Genomic DNA, 17,361 nt, shown 5'->3' on the forward strand with positions numbered 1-17,361 from the left:
GAAAGATAAAAAAAGTTTCAATGGCAACGGTTTTCTGTTCACATTTCATTCTCTTGCTCGCCCTGAATATTGTTCCTCACTCTTCCTCTCATTCTCACCTCTGCCTATCCTTCACCATTGCTCATAACTATTTTTTTTTTTTTTTTGGTTTTTCTTAATATCTAAACTATATATTTTAATATTTTGGAACTTGTAATTCGACAAATATGGGCTTGGTGAGACAAATAGATTCTCATTTTTTTTAATATAACTTTGTGAAGATTAATAAGATAACTATTTTAATAAACATTATTAAATATGTAAAATTTATGTTTTGTAAAATAACAATGATACTAAATAATAATATAATTTCATCTTATCTTTTTGAAAAAATTAAATTGATCCCACAAAATGAAATAAGAATACTACAATCACCAATATCAATACTTTTTTTATTCAAATAAGGAATACATAATGATGGAGTAACAATAATGTATGCCCTGCATATATAGACATGCATTTGGTCTTTTACTTTATTTATTTATTCATAAATAAAGTGGTAATAACGGCTTGAAATTCACACACATGATTTACTTTTTTAGTAGTAAATTAATGTAATAAAATTATTACTATTATATATTAGATAGTAGAAAGCACTAAAATTATACAATAAGTATTGTGTTAATGAGGAATGAGCCAAGTATCTCCTTGTATGAAATGGATTCCATCAAATGGTTGAATCTCTTTATCAGTGAGTTTTCGTACCCATGGAGCTCTTCCAGACAAATTGGACCCAGGCCCACTACATTTGTATTCTCCATAGTATAACTTTGTCCTGCATTTATTTACACAAACAAAAGCACAAAATAAGATTTTACTACATATATTTTGTATAAAGAGAAGCGTGTGATTTGTATAATATACTTACACGTTGCGTTTATCGTCAAATTTATCATCCCAACCTTGGGGAAGAACAATCTTTTCCATATTAGTATACAAAAAAACAACTCTCGAATATTCTCCCCAGGGTCGTCCGAGATAAACTTGTCCAGTCCCTTTTACAAAGCAATTTTTAAAAGAAAATCCACTGTCTAATGACAAATTTGAGAGCTCTTGAGCTGTGACGTAGTTCAACTGCTTTGATATTGAATTCAGAATGCAACCCTAATACCAAGTTTGATTAAGTAACCATTAATAAATTAATTAAGAATATAAACATGAATAAAGCATTTTTAAATGTCTCACTAATTTGATTGTATCCAACCTAATTATGGGGGAAAAGCCCCCCGGTAAGAAAAATAAATTTGGTGTGAAGCAATTGGACCATTTTCAAGCTCATGTTTTGGGAGATTATTGTTATAAAAAGACTTGTAAAAATAGAAGAAAATTGAAATACAATAATACCTCATAAAGAGACCTTCCATGGCCGAAGATAAAATCAACAGATCCTTGGATAACACAATTTTTAAAATAATGAAGCCCTTGGTGATCATATAGTGTCTTGAACCCCATGAAAAGCACAATTATAAAAAGCAGTTTTATTTCCAGAAACTCGAAGTGCAACAGCTTGCTCCACATGTGATTTATTGTACGAAGCAGTGTTCTGGATTAACAAATAATAACTTGACATAGTGAGTAATTATCATTTTTCAAATTATATATTTAACAGCTTCAAAAAGATGAAATATAATTAAAACATAATAAAGAAAAAAAAATATAGAGCTAACTTATATTTTAGTACCTGAAATAGAATATTCATGGCAACAAAGTAATCTGCATCCACAGCAACACTTGCAGTTTTGTATGTCTTCAACGGTTGACCATCATTACCAATAGTCACTACGCCAAAATTGGCTTTTAAAAGCGCACCTACAACAGCGCTTATTCACAAAAGCGCTTTCGTAGGTTTGGTTAAAAACAAAATAAAAAAACACGCTAGAAAAGCGCTCTTAAAGGGGGGGCAATGAAAGCGCTTTTCAAAAGCGCTCTTATAGGAGGTGGCTATGAAAGCGCTTTCCAAAAGCGCTCTTAAAGGGTGGGGTATGACAGCGCTTTTCAAAAGCGCTCTTATAGGGGTCTTATAGGGGGTGGATATGAAAGCGCTTTTGAAAGCGCTCTTAAAGGGGGGGTTACGAAAGCGCTTTTAAAGAGAAAGCGCTGGTATAGAGTGGCCTATGAAAGCGCTTTTGAAAAGCGCTCTTGTAGCCCTCATTAAATATTTTTAAAACTAAAACACGCTCTTTTATTTTAATTTCCAGAAACATTCTGAAAGTTCTTCTTCTTCCTCTCACGCTATTACTGTTATTCCGTCGAACCACTCACCCTCTAAACCACTCACCCTCACGTCTGAACCACTCACCGTCCGTCTCAACCACTCTCCGTCGTCTTCTCACCTTCAGGCCACCGCCGCCGCCGCCGCTGCCGCCGCCGTTCTTTGGGTGGGATTTTAGGGTTTTCTTGGTCAAAATCAACATCTTCTTGCTGCTTCTGTTCAGGTAAAATCTTCCCACTATTCTGGTCTGGTTTAGGCAATTTCAGCGAGGACTTTCTGTTTAGGGATTTTAGGATTTTAGGGATTTTAGGATTTTAGAACTTGTAATTGCAAATGAAATTTCTGGTCTGGTTTGAAGACAGTAATGAAGTCAGTGATACATTCTTCTGTTATGGATATCAATAGAAAAATTAAGAGAAATATAATGTCTTAAAATGCTAGAAAGCAACACACTTACTGATTGATACATAATTTTGAACTAAAGTGTTGCTACTCTTGGACATTTTCTTCCACTCTTACCACATTTCATTTAGAAATGTAACTGAGTTTTTGAATACAAAACTACTTGCTGTTGCTGCCTAAATTAAGGTATCTCAAAAAATGAAAACAGAGACAATAAACATCATCGACTTCTGTGAAAGTTCTATTTTAAAATATTTGTACGGTGATACTACATATATGGTTATAACATATGTTAAATAAATAAATATTAAGTGACATAAACTTCAAAAGATAGGTTTTTATAGTAATGGTGATGAAGGTTAAAGGTTATTATAGTAATGGTGAAATTATAGTAAGGCAATTTCATGGGTTTATGGATGGTTATTTGGTTGTGGGTTTATTATTATTCTATTAAGTGTACTTTTATAGTTACTTTGAAGTCTATGGTTTCTACTTCTAAAATCATAGTAGTTTGTGCTACAGATTGCATATAGTTCCTTCACTTTTATGATATTTGTATTTAACTGCATCGTGCGTGTGTGTTTAATTTTACAGTTACTTTGAAGTCTCTGGTTTCTACTTGTACAACGCCGATTCAAACCTACCCATCTCCCACATCAAGTCTAACTCAGGTTACTATCCCTTTCTTCTTGCTTATAGTTTGTTATTTTCTGCTTATAGTTTATTGTTTATGGTTCTATTTAATATCAATTTAGTGTCTCTCAACCATTTTTTTGGTTTGTGGACTTATATTACCTTGAAATAAGGTAAGGTCTTCTTTAAGAAATCGGGTATTCTGATTAGGTATTCTGATTAGGTATTCTATTATGATGATAGCTATTTATTATCTTGACAGAATTCCTTAGTACCTGATAGAGAAACCAAGAAGCATTTGTTTAGCTTAATTAAGTCATGGATAAGACATGGATGAGATCAAACCGATTGTCGAAAGAGTACGAGAAAGGGGTATGGGAATTCGTTGAGTTTGCGGTTAAGCACTCCGAAGACCCGCTTCGAATGCCGTGTCCTTGCTTGGGTTGCTGTTATGGGGATAAGGTTGACGGGAAACAGTTGGGATCCCATTTACTACGGTTTGGAATTGATAGAAGTTATACATGTTGGACAATGCATGGTGAGAAAAGTAACAGGAATGCTGGGTCGAGTTGTAATAGGAAGTATGCTTCAAACGACGATTGCACAGACACATACGATTGCGATCGAGTCGAAGAGATTGCAGAAGCGCTTGAAGAAGATCTTGCGGATTGTCCCAAAATGTTTGAGAGGTTGGTAAGCGATGCAGAGAAACCGTTGTATGATGGTTGTTCAAAATTCACAAGATTGTCTGCGGTGTTAAAGTTGTACAACTTAAAGGCGGACAATGGATGGTCGGATAAAAGTTTCACAGAGTTATTAGCCCTTATGAAAGATATGCTACCAGAGGATAATGTTCTTCCCAATCGAACGTATGAAGCCAAAAAGATGTTGTCCTCTATTGGCATGAGCTATGATAAGATACATGCATGTCCAAACGATTGCGTTTTGTTTCGAAACGAGTATGCAGCGTTGAATGAGTGTCCTAAATGTGGTGCCCCTCGATATAAGAAAAAGTTGTCTCCTGCTAAAGTCTTATGGTATTTTCCTATAATTCCGAGATTTAGACGCATGTATCGTAGTGAGACCGATTCAAGACACTTGACTTGGCATGCAGATGAAAGAATTATTGATGGAAAGTTGCGACATCCGGCAGACTCACCACAATGGATGAAAGTTGATACTGATTATCCTGAATTTGCAAAAGAAGCAAGAAACCTTCGGTTGTCATTGTCTACTGATGGAATGAACCCGCATGGTATTCAAAGTATCTCGCATAGCACATGGCCTGTGATTCTTATGATCTATAACCTACCTCCGTGGCTATGTATGAAGCGTAAGTACATGATGTTATCAATGCTAATTTCTGGGCCTAAACAACCAGGGAATGACATAGACGTATACTTGGCACCGTTAATCGAAGATTTAAAGTTTTTGTGGGACAACGGTGTGGAGGTTTACGATGGGTATAGGAAGGAAAGTTTCAACTTGAGGGCGATGTTGTTTGGAACAATTAATGATTTTCCAGCATACGGAAATCTATCCGGGTACAGCAATAAAGGTCAAAAGGCGTGTCCCGTTTGTGAAGATGAAACCGATACGACACGATTGGATCTTTGTCAGAAGAATGTCTTTCTCGGTCATCGTAGATTCTTAAATTCTAATCATCACTACCGTGGGTGGAGAAAAGCATTCAACGGAAAGGCCGAACATGGTACAGCCCCGCCTTTTTTGTCAGGTGATCAAATTTTTGAAAAGGTGAAAGATGTGAGCACTCAGTTTGGCAAGCCTTTTGCACATTCACTTGTCAAGGGTGGGTGGAAGAAGAAGTCCATTTTTTTTGAACTTCCATATTGGAAGTCGTTGTACGTAAGACATTTCCTGGATGTTATGCATATTGAAAAAAATGTATTTGACAGCGTTATAGGTACGTTACTCAATATACCAGGAAAGTCTAAGGATGGCGTTAACATAAGGAATGACATGGCAAACATGGGGATGAGAACTGAATTGAGACCCGTGACGAAAGGAAGACGAACATATCTGCCACCTGCTGTTTACACTCTATCTAGAAAGGAGAAGAAAACATTGTGTAAGTTCCTCAGTGAAGTTAAAGTTCCAGAAGGCTACTCTTCAGATATTAGAAGACTTGTGTCCATGAAAGACCTCAAGTTAAAGAGTTTGAAGACGCATGATTGTCATGTTATAATGGAACATTTTTTACCAATAGGTATACGTTCTATTCTGCCAGAAAAAGTAAGAAGCGCAATAACTAAGCTGTGTTTCTTCTTCAGGTCAATTTGCAGTAAGGTGGTCGATCCCGCGATCTTACCAACATTGCAAAAAGAGATAGTTGTTACTTTATGTGATCTTGAAATGTATTTTCCTCCCTCGTTTTTTGACATAATGGTTCATCTAGTCGTTCATCTTGTGAAAGAGACACAATTGTGCGGACCAGCTTATATGAGATGGATGTACCCTGCTGAACGTTATATGAAAATATTAAAAGGGTACGTGAAAAACAGAAGTCGACCGGAGGGTTGTATTGCCGAACGATACGTTGTTGAAGAAGCGGTTGAGTTTTGTACTGAATATCTGTCAAATGTTCAATCAATTGGACTCCCCAAATCTCATATTGTCGAAAAAAAAGAAGGAAAAAGGCTAATTGGAAATAAAGTTGTGACAGTATCAATGGTCGAACGGGATCAAGCGCACTTGTATGTTCTGCACAATGAGATTGAGGTTGAGCCGTATGTTGAAATGCACAAGGTTGTTCTCCGAGATTTAAATCCAAATAGAAATGAGAACTGGATAGTACGAGAGCACAATCGAAGTTTCATTCCGTGGTTTAGGGATCATATTTATTCAAAGTATCGTTCAGATCCTGCTTCAGTAACAGAAAGGTTGAGATGTTTAGCCTATGGTCCAACTGTAATTGTGCTTTCTTATAGCGCATACGCTATTAATGGATACACATTTTATACCAAAGAACAGGATGATAAAAGTACTATGCAAAATAGTGGTGTTACCTTGGTAGCTGAAGCAATGCACATATCAAGTGCGAATGACTTAAATCCGAAATTTGCAAATTTGTCATATTTTGGGGTTATCGAGCGCATTTTGGTGTTTGATTACGCGAAGTTTCAGATTCCTGTATTTGGTTGCAAGTGGGTTGAAAATAATAGTGGCATACGAATGGATAAGTCAGGATTTTTGCAAGTGGATCTCAATAGGGTAGGGTACAAAGATGAGCCTTTCATTTTAGCCTCTCAAGCTAAACAAGTGTTCTATGTCAATGATCCGACAAGTACGAAATGGTCTATAGTGCTTTTATCTAACAAAATAGTAGATGAAAACATTGAAGATCAAGGTGATATTGGTGTTGGCATTGAATCTTGTACAAGAAACGATCAAAATGAGAATGAATCTTGTACTAGAAATGATCATAATGAGGGTATTTGGATCAATCCAACCGTCCGCGTTGTTAAGAGACGCGTAGAACACAATCCTACAAAGAAAAGAAAGAGACGTTAGTGATAAAGGTAATAGTATACATATTCCGACTAATTTGTTTTATTCAATTTGTACCGATTGTTTTAATCAATAGTATAGTACTTATTCAATTTTGGTGCATATTCTCGTTTTGTACATAACTTTTGAACCATGTATCCGTTTGTCGACTTCTTTACATGTAACTATACTATTTTGACGATTTCGGAGCTGCTCATGCACTTATATGTTCATTTCGGGACTGTTTTTTTATCGGTTTTGCTTCTGCCCGTAATCAAAAGTCGGGCTTAGGGTCTGAATTTCGGAAAACCGACTTTATTTTTGAGTCCGTAGGGACGTTTTACCATAGCCATGTAAATTTCGTTCAATTCCGACAACTTAATTTTTTGACGCTTATTTTGATTTGTACCGATTTCGTTTCCGATTTACTTGTACATGCATGGTTTGACTTCCATTTTACTTGTATAGATTGTTAGCTTATTAATAGTGTACTAATGTGCTTTAGTTTGTTTGATACAGGTTAAATGGCTCCGGATAGAGATGCTCCACCTGAAAACTCACAAGAAAGAGATGCTCAAGAAAGAGATGCCACGGATACAAATGCTCCACCTGATACTGAAGCAAAAGAAGTTGCACGAGGCATCACTATCATGAAGGGAATCGTTCGACATAGAGACCAAGGATTAGTATACCGATTGGAATGGAATTCTGATAAACAAGCAATTGGTCCTAATTCTGCAAAGCTGACAAGTTATATTGGTACACTTGTTCGTATGCATATTCCGGTCTCCGTAGCTAGATGGAATATGAAAAGCAAAGACTTGGATGAGAAAAAAGACGCGATTTGGGACGAGCTTCAGGTATATATCATATATGGTTAATTGTTGTTATTATCTTGACGATAAATTGTTTAAATTACTTATACTAACACACTATGCGTATGTTTTTTTGCAGAGGACTTTTGAGATACCAGATGATCGTAGACGCTACATACTTGGTTTGGCCGGCAAAAGATATAGAGGGTGGAAAGCTTTTTTGACAAACACTTATCTTAAGGATAAAGATGGAAACTTTCTTGAAGAGGCACCGGGACGGCCAAAAAAGTATGAGATCTTCATTGGTGAAGAAGATTGGGCTAAGTTTGTAGAGCAAAGAGATGAAGATTTTCGGAAAAGGAGTGCCAAGAATAGTGCGAGAGCATCCAAACCCGCATATCCATACAAAAAAGGGCGTTTGGGATATGCACGCTTGGAGGATAAAATTGTAAGTAAATAGAAATGCGTTTTAATTAATTGTCTAAATGTGTTTTATTTGATGATTTTATCATTTGTGTCAATGCATAGTTAGAGGAGACTAAAAGTGAGGAAACCTCACTTCCTGAACATGTGTTGTGGAGGGAAGCTCGTGTGGGCAAGGATCATGCTGTCGATCCCGAAGTTCAGAGAGTTTTTACTGAATGTGTAAGTATAATACTGTGTCTTTAATTAAATCAAATGTTTTTTAATATATAAATGATTTTTTAATGTAAATGAATTACAGGAGACCTTGTCGCAATCGGCATCCACCGGAGAGGGGAGCATACTTAGTAGAGCACTAGATGCTCCTGAGTATCCCGGTCGGGTGAGGGGTAAGGGTCATGGTGTGACTCCAACCTCTTTTTACAAGAGTCCTAGGAGAAGAAATCCTTCAAATGAAGAAGTGTTGCAAAAGTTGGCGGAATTGCAAGCACAAGTCTCTGAATTGCAAAGAGATAAAGAGGCGTATATGAGAGAAAAGTGCAACACTTCATCGGTGAAAGAAACTAGTGATAAGGCTAGTATCAACTATCAAAGGAAATTTCCCGAGGTAATTATAATTTTTTTTCCTTTTAAATTGTTCTATTTTATTAATGATAATGACTTTATATTTACTATTGGTTTAGGGCATTTCATCTTGCCAACTATACTTATCGGAACCGAGTTATCGACTAGTTGGCAAGGGAAAAGTGCACAACACTTTGGGAGATTTACTTCACCATAGACCGCTCCCGGATGGACACCTGAAAGTATCGGTGGATGTTGTAGTAGATCATGATGCGATGCTACCGGTACCTGACATGGTCTCAGAGACGACATTGCTGCGAGATGCAATAGGATCATTTGTTGCATGGCCCTCGGAGCTCATTACCATTAGTGATGAGGTATATTGAAAACGATTATGAATCATTTAGTTTTCGAATGTCAATTCTAAACCGTTTATTAATTATTTTTTACATTTTAATTTTAGACTGCTCCTATAAAACCCACAGTTAAGGGTAAAGGGATTTTACAGGAGGAGGAGTCCGTTGCATCACTAAAAGAGGTACATTTAAAGTGTTAATAATTAATCTGAATCTAAATCTGCATGATTTTATATTTTACATAACTTATATGATTTTTAGGCATCCGCTCGAGAGTCACAACAAGTGACGCAGCAAGTTCGTACCGTACCACCCGCTGGTCCTCCGAAGCCAGCGGGAAAAAAAGGCGGTGCTTTTGTGCCTCGGTACCGGTCGACGCTCGCAACAATGGTTGATATGTCCGATTTGACGGATGGTGCTGCACGTGAAATCGTTATGGATGAGAGTGTCTTCGGTATTGAATTCAAGTCACTTATTACACTTGATGACTTGGAGGAGATTTTTAAGCATGATCAACTAGGCGTCAATAACATGCACTCATACATTCGGTAATATTCCCTCATCCGATATATTATTTAATTAGTCCCACAATATAATTTATTTACACATTTCAATGAAAATAATCTAATGTTTATTATGTTTTTATTTAAGGTTGTTGTATGACAGAGTGTTGCGCGGGACTCCGTTGTCTAACAGATTCCGTTTCGTGTCTTCCGCCCACTGCAGCGGAATGGCAATTGATTCGGAACCGGAATCAGTTAGACAGTGCTTAGTAGATAGATTCATGTCCACCGGCAATACAGAATGTCTGCATCTTTGGGCGTATAATACCCGACCAGTAGGGTTAGTTTCTCATTCTTTGTTCATCTAATCTCTGTTTCTTTTGTGTATAGCAAAATTTTCATATAACCTATTGTTTTTATTTATAGAGCACACTGGTTGCTGCTTGCTATCAACCCTATAAGGGAAGTCGTGTATTATCTGAATTCGGTAAATGGTGAATGGACCAATTATCCGGCCATGAAGGACATCGTTGATTTGTATGTGGGATCGTTCTAAATATATATTCGTGTATATTTATATATATATATTTACTTATTTGTGGGATTGATCTAAACATATGCTTTTATATATTTGTTAATTAGATCAATACAAGTGTTCCGAAGTCAACGGGACGCACAGGTATCCCGAACTAAATCTAGCAACATTACTTGGATCCAAGTGCAGGTACATTATTTTTCACAATGTTGCTTATAATATATTTATGCTACTTGATAAAACAATGCACAACTATAGAATCTTATTTGTTTTTCTATGTAGTGCCCGCAACAGAAAAACAGTTACGATTGCGGATACTTTGTATTGAGGTTTATGAAAGAAATCCTTCAGGCAAATCAATTAGAGATTCCGATCACGGTATGAATTTATAACTTAAGATAATTTCATATAATTTATTACATTTAACTAAATGTATCATTCATATTTTGTTTTTGTTTTGTAGTACCTTGACGAATTCCGTGCCACTGGATACCCGAGACTTAAGTTGGAAGAAATAAAAGAGGATTTGTGTCATTTTTATATTAAGCGCTTTTTCATGTAGGATTTGTGTCGAATTGAAGTACTATAATATTATTGATGTTGTAATGATGTATATATATAATATTGGATATTATAATGGTATTATATTAGTATATATATATATATATTGTCTTACCGATGGCTGAAATAATATCGTCGAAAATAAATTACAGGTCGAAAATATTACAGGCTGAAAACATATTACAGGTCGAAAATATTACCGGTCGACTGGGAGGATTAAATTACAGGCTGCACATTAAAATACCTCATTAAGCTACTAAAGCGCTTTTTAAAAAAGCGCTCTTAAAGGCCCACATACTAAAGCGCTTCTTTTTAAAAGCGCTGCCAAAGATTACTAAAAAAGCAAAAAAAAAAAAAAAACATACTAAAGCGCTTTTGTAAAAGCGCTCTTATAGGGGGGGCTATCAGAGCGCTTTTTCTGGAAAAAGCGCTCTTAAAGCCCACCCTATAAGAGCGCTTTTACAAAAGCGCTTTAGTATGTTGCGTTTTTTTTTTAATTTTTTCTCTCACAGGTGGGCCTATCACAGCGCTTTTCTGGAAAAAGCGCACTTAAAGGGGGGCCTACCAGAGCGCTTTTTCCTGAAAAGCGCTCTTAAAGGGGGGCCTACAAGAGCGCTTTTTCCAGAAAAGCGCTCTTATAGGGGGGCCTACCAGAGCGCTTTTAAAAGCGCTTTCGTAGCCTATGCCAGCGCTGGCTTTGGCAGCGCTTTAAAGCGCTGTTATAGGCCAAAAAAAGCGCTTTAATAGCCCTTCCTCGTTGTAGTGAGTATGATATGAATCATCCCACGTAATAATAACAGATAGATTCTTTGTATCTCCTAAAAATGTTACAAAAGGCAGGGTTTGTGGAATAACAATTTTTTCCCTACAAATAATAAATCAATACAATAATTTAGTTAACATCAACAACAATATTTTCAGTTTAATTTAACTAAATATTAAAATATATAAACAAATAAAATAGTAAAAGTTACTAAATATAAATATCAACTTAAAATTAAATTTTAATAATCTAGTGATAATTTTTGACTCAAGATATATGTGGTAAGAGTTAGGAAGATAAATAGTGTCCGTTCAATTCAAGATATCTTAATGTCTAGAAGAAATTAACATAAAATCACGTATTACATTTTCTAATTGAATAAATCAATTACATACAACATAATTGAATATATATTTATGGAACATAGCTACATTGTTTATAGCAATATCATAGAAAAAAAAGAGAATTTCTTTAGCCACCTCCTAACCTTCTTGCCCACCCCTAGTGAATTTACCAGACTACCCCTTGTTTCGAAAGTTCATTTTCGAAACGGTACTTTTTTTTGCAAAAAAGGTGTTTTCGGAAATGAACTTCCGAAAAAGTGTTTTTTTTAATATAAAATATTGATTTCGGAGATGCATCTCCGAAATAAAGTTAAATTTTCAGAAAATGTGGTGTTTCGGAAGTTCATCTCCGAGCGCACCCCCCATGATGGAATTCGGAAATGCACTTCCGAAGTTATGTCTGGACAGAAGCAAAATGAAAAATAACAACGATTCGCTTTATTTAATCGGGTGAAGATTACAACGATAATATTACTGAAAATCAAAGTTACATATTGTTGAACACGGGTAGGTGGGGATGAGTCAACATTTTGATAACGTCGTCCGCCGATCTTTGAAGTTTGGCGTCCAACTCGATCGGGCCTTTCGAAGAAAATCGGTCGAACGTTGTCCACATAACCGCTAAGTCTTCGTCGTTCTTGATCTGAAAAGGTGTGAACTTAATGTCTCCCTCGTCGTTAAGCGATGGAGAGCGGTACTCGAGCTTGACAACCTTTCGATTCTCGGGATAGCGCAAAAGCGTGTTGAGCGACGGTATCAATTCCGCAAACGGCGTGTCGCGCGAGAAGCGAAATTGGAACGGCATCGGGTAGCCGGTTTCAAAGTAGACGAATGCTAGGTGAGGGTAGGTTTGTGTCACTTGTGTTTTGTGGTGTGAAGAGGATGAAGAAGAGTGTGTGGTATTTATAGACTTATTGGAGCATTGATGGCCCAACAAACCTTATCCTGCCTCAGGGGACATTTCGGAAATGAACTTCCGAAAATAGGCTCCAGACATGTATATTTCGGAAGTTCATTTCCGAATTATGCAGAAACAGACATAAATTTTGCATTTTGTTGATTGCTTAATGTTTTGTGTAAACAATACCAAAGGAATTCAAAATAGACATAAATTAGACATTGATGACATAAAACATACTTATATTATATATGTATTGAATCGGTCCGATTTTACATGATAAACAACAATACATACAAAAAATGATCGTTACAAACAAAAAACGATTTGGAACGAACTAAAATTCACCGAACCAATCGGTGGATCCTAAGTCGAAAATAGGCACGTTCTTCGAACGCTCTCTATTTTGCTCGCGCTCCTTGCTCATCATTTCTTCAAACTCCGCCATTCTTGAAACAAAAGGATCCGGCCAAGTCTCCGCCTCATTTGAACGATGTGCGGTCCATTGACAACAAGTAGCCGGTATAGGACACCCCGGTTTCAAAAACACTTGGACGAAGTGCCGCGATCATAGATACCCGATGCATATGATTCGGCCCGACCCGTCCAACGGCGGTCGACTATGAAGTGGAAAGAAAGTCTCACATAGTCCAAACCTCGTCAAATCGACGCATACAATATCATATGCACTTGCTATGAGATGACCCATATCGGGGAATGACATCCACTTCGAGACCGGAGCGATACCGGTAAGTGGTGGAACAAGTGCATCATGAATTTTTGCAAACTTTTCTTGATTTTCATATAGTCGGCCGTAGATGTCCCGATACGAAGTCAACTCCGCAAGAAGTTCCCGTCGGACTAACGTATGATTATTTTCCCCTTTACCGAGCAAACCCGCAACGGCCCGATATCCACAATTGCCGTCTCCGCCAACATCAACGATGTTATCGATATATTTGTGCATAAAAAGTGGCATCTCATCAATGTAGACAATGGGTGATTTTTTTATCGGCGGTGTGCGAGGTGGCTTCGATATACGGGCACCTTTGTTACCACTGCACTTGGACTTAGGTGTCTCATGAATTTCCGGTAACGATGCATCAACATGTTCAAAGTAGGAAGGAGATCGTTTTGTTGATGTGTCATCTTGTGTAATTTTGGACTTTTTCGGTGCACCTTTAGTCTTAACCGGTTGAGATGGCGGTTTCAAATCGGTGGTCTCCGGAAATGCGATCTTTCGCAATTGTTCTTTTATATGCATTTTTGTTGTGTCGTCCGCTTTAGCAAACTTCTCCAATATCACTTCCAATTCGTCGGAGATGGTGATTTTGGAGTCATTTTCTTTCGGCGGGTCAAAATCATCAAAACGAAGTTTCTTCCAATGGTCGGCTACCTCATCCATGCGTATTGGTGAATTCAACTCCTTCTTTTTTGAAATTATACAAGCACACGGAAGGCCGTATGTAGTTCTAATGGTGCACCCACATAAAGAACTATCCGCCCCCGTGGTCTCCGACCGCTTAGCTTCATGAAACAAAAAATTCAAACCCGTTCGAGATATGTTGTAAATCAATTGGGAGAATAGAATTTGGCCCTTATACCGGTGTTCCATGACCGTCTTGCTCCGACCGAACGATGTTTGAATTTCATTGTGTTGATTATCAAGCATTTGATTCACGGTGTCCCACCCGCGACACAAATCTCCCTTACTATCACCCAACCACCTCTTGAAGACCGCATGTGCGGATTCAACTCGGTTAGTCGTGGTGCAACCAAGATGTCTAACCCGATTTGTCCAAGCGCACACGACTTTTTCTCTAACTTTGTCAAGAATGGTAGATTCGACGTAATGACAAAATGTCCTAATGGAACCACACAAAGACCTAAAGTGTACCAATTTCTCGGTATAATCCTCTTCGGAGTATGCATCCAAAATTCCCCTCCATGCCGCCATTATCCTATCAACCACAACACCGGCTTTGACAAGTTTACCATTTTCATCCAACCTATCTTTTGTCCCAACCGCGGGTTTCAACTTGCTTCTCACGTTGCAAGTTATGTGATACCGGCAAAGTAAAGCGGTAGATGTCGGGAAGACGGTATCGACCGCATTCATCAAAGCATTATCCCGGTCGGTGACAATGACGTTTGGCATAACCGCTTGATCAACTAACAAAGACTTGCAAATTCCCAAGGCCCACGTAAAGTTGTCTTCTTTTTCACACTCTAAAAAAGCAAACCCCACCGAATAAGTCTTGTCCGTCGAGGTAACACCGACTATCTCTAGAAGCGGAAGCCTATACTTGTTGGTCTTGTACGTCGAATCCATCACAAGAACGGTTGGAAATGTGTTGAATAATTTGATACTTTCGGGATGAGTCCAAAAAATATCACGCACGGTAACTTTGTCCTCGGAGGTTCGGAAGCTTGAAACATAATTGTTATCGCCTAAAAGTTTCAAAAGTTGTTGCATTTCCGACCGAGGGCCCATATTTAAAACTTTGAGATTGTGCCGTTCATTGTAAACTTGCTTGATATTTGAAACGCTATCCGGTTTCTTACGCTTCAAATCGGCAAGTATGTTGCGAGGCGCCACTTTGACTATCGTTAGATCCGATATCACATTCCTCTCTTCGCGGGACAAACGACACGCCATTGGATGCCCGTGTAACTTGACATCCAAGGCATGATTATGCATTCCACAAATTACGGTTAACCGCCACAAATCATCAACCCTCCGAGTGGCACGCAACTTAAACGGACACCCGCACTTTCTCGATCCCGTGTCCTCGTGTTTTAGCACACGGTTTGATTGCACATAACTACCACCACGTTCGCAATTCAAAACAACGAAAGCTTTCCGCCTACTATTTCCGTTGTCCGACCTTAAAATGACAATTCCAAATCCAAGTTTACTAGCTTCGTTTCGAACCCAATCAATCAATTGTTCTCGACTAACGAAGCTCCGATCATTTGTAAAATGTTGCCTAACATCGACTGCATTGATCATAGGAGTAGCGTCAATAACCGGATCGTTATTAACGTTGACAATTTCCGGATTTAATACTCCATCGTCTTGCACAATGTTGTCCGGATGCACCATACCTAGCAAATGCAAAAATTAGCAAAATTGGCCAAAACTGTTTTTTTTTAAACTGCCAGGGGCATATTTCGGAAGTTCATTTCCGAAATTTGTTAGGTAATATATTTCGGAAATGAACTTCCGAACCATATCAGTTTTCAGCATAAATTTGTTGAATCAATGTAGTGAAATAGGGGATGAAATGAGAGATGTTTACCTGAAATTGTAGCTTTCTATGCCCCCTTTAACGTGATCAACGGTTTGAAACTTGCTTTTAGGGCGAAAAATTGATGGAGATTGATAGGGTTTAGAGAGGGTTTTGATAAGTTTTTGGAGAAAAATGATGAAAAAGTGAAGGAGGGAAATTTGTATATGCAGCAACAGTTTCGGAAATGAACTTCCGAAAATATTCACGGTTTTGAATTTTTTTGACTTCGGAAATGTATCTCCGAAAACACCACTTTTTTGGTGTTTTCGGAGATTCATTTCCGAACTAAAAAAAAAACAAAAAAAAAATAACTTCGGAGATGCATCTCCGAAGCAGGGGCAGTTTTGGGATTTCGCTGGGGGTTTCCCCCATAGGGAGGTGGGTAAAGAAAAATTCGAAAAAAATTGTGTAACTCGATAAACACAAAAAAATAAAATAATAAATTAACGAATAATTATACCGATAAACTCCTGGTGCAATTAAGATGACGACTCTCTTCGTGTTAGGCACCGGAATGCTGTTTAAAGCATCTTTGATTGTCTTGAATTTGCCTGGTGCATTTTTGTTGACTCTGATTATTATTTTCTGTCTCTCCGCCTCTTTAAGTTTTTCATCAACAATACTCTTATCTGGTTGTAATACACTATTTTCTCTCCGATAACTTTCACGATTGAAAGTTATCCATTTTTCGAAATCAAAATTGTCGATATGAGCCGATTTTGACTTACAAGTGGAAAAAAATAAAAATCCTAAAATTGTGAAAAAAATGACATCTCTTGAAGCCATTTTTCTACAATTTGTTTTTTAAAAATGAAACTACAAATGTTGAAGTCCATCCATCAAGACATATATATATATATATATATATATATATATATATATATATATATATATATATATATATATATATATATATATATATATATATATATATATATATATATATATATATATATATATATATATATATATATATATATAAAATATTAAAATCACTATCAATGTTAATCACTCATATTTTATTTGTTGTTAACGTGTAACTTAAGATTTACATATAAGTTTTGATTTACATTATATTCATGGTAAATTTTGTTTTTATATATTTTTATCATCTTAATAATGCTAGACGATGTTCCTCCATTTTCTTGTCCTATTTCACTAAACAATGGTTTGAGTTTCATATTCGTTTTTGTCATTTTTCATTTTCTATTTAAGTTTCCTTTTTTCTTCCCTATTTTTTTTTTTATAGATAATGCTTCTTGTTACGAACATCACATGCACGATAATGGACGAATTTTTTATGGCCTTTGGATTTAAACACACTAGACACCGTTTTATTTATCTACTTTCCATGTATATTATTCTATCTGCCAATTATATGCTATTGTTGGCTTATTATATTACTATTATATATTATCATTGGCTTTCGACGAAAATATTTGTCGTGCTATATAGCACTTCCCTTTTTTTATATACTTTTCATTTCTAAGTGGAATTGCATGCAAGAGTTATT

General features: G+C 36.9%; 1 pseudogene; it reads right to left on the reverse strand.

The window, feature by feature from the left end:
- Window positions 1–660: 660 nt before the first annotated feature.
- On the reverse strand, window positions 661–16,634 carry LOC131650659 (probable pectinesterase 53; annotated as a pseudogene).
- Between the last annotated feature and the right edge of the window lie 727 nt (window positions 16,635–17,361).

Source organism: Vicia villosa, linkage group LG2, assembly GCF_029867415.1.
Source record: "Vicia villosa cultivar HV-30 ecotype Madison, WI linkage group LG2, Vvil1.0, whole genome shotgun sequence".
NCBI lineage: Eukaryota > Viridiplantae > Streptophyta > Magnoliopsida > Fabales > Fabaceae > Vicia > Vicia villosa.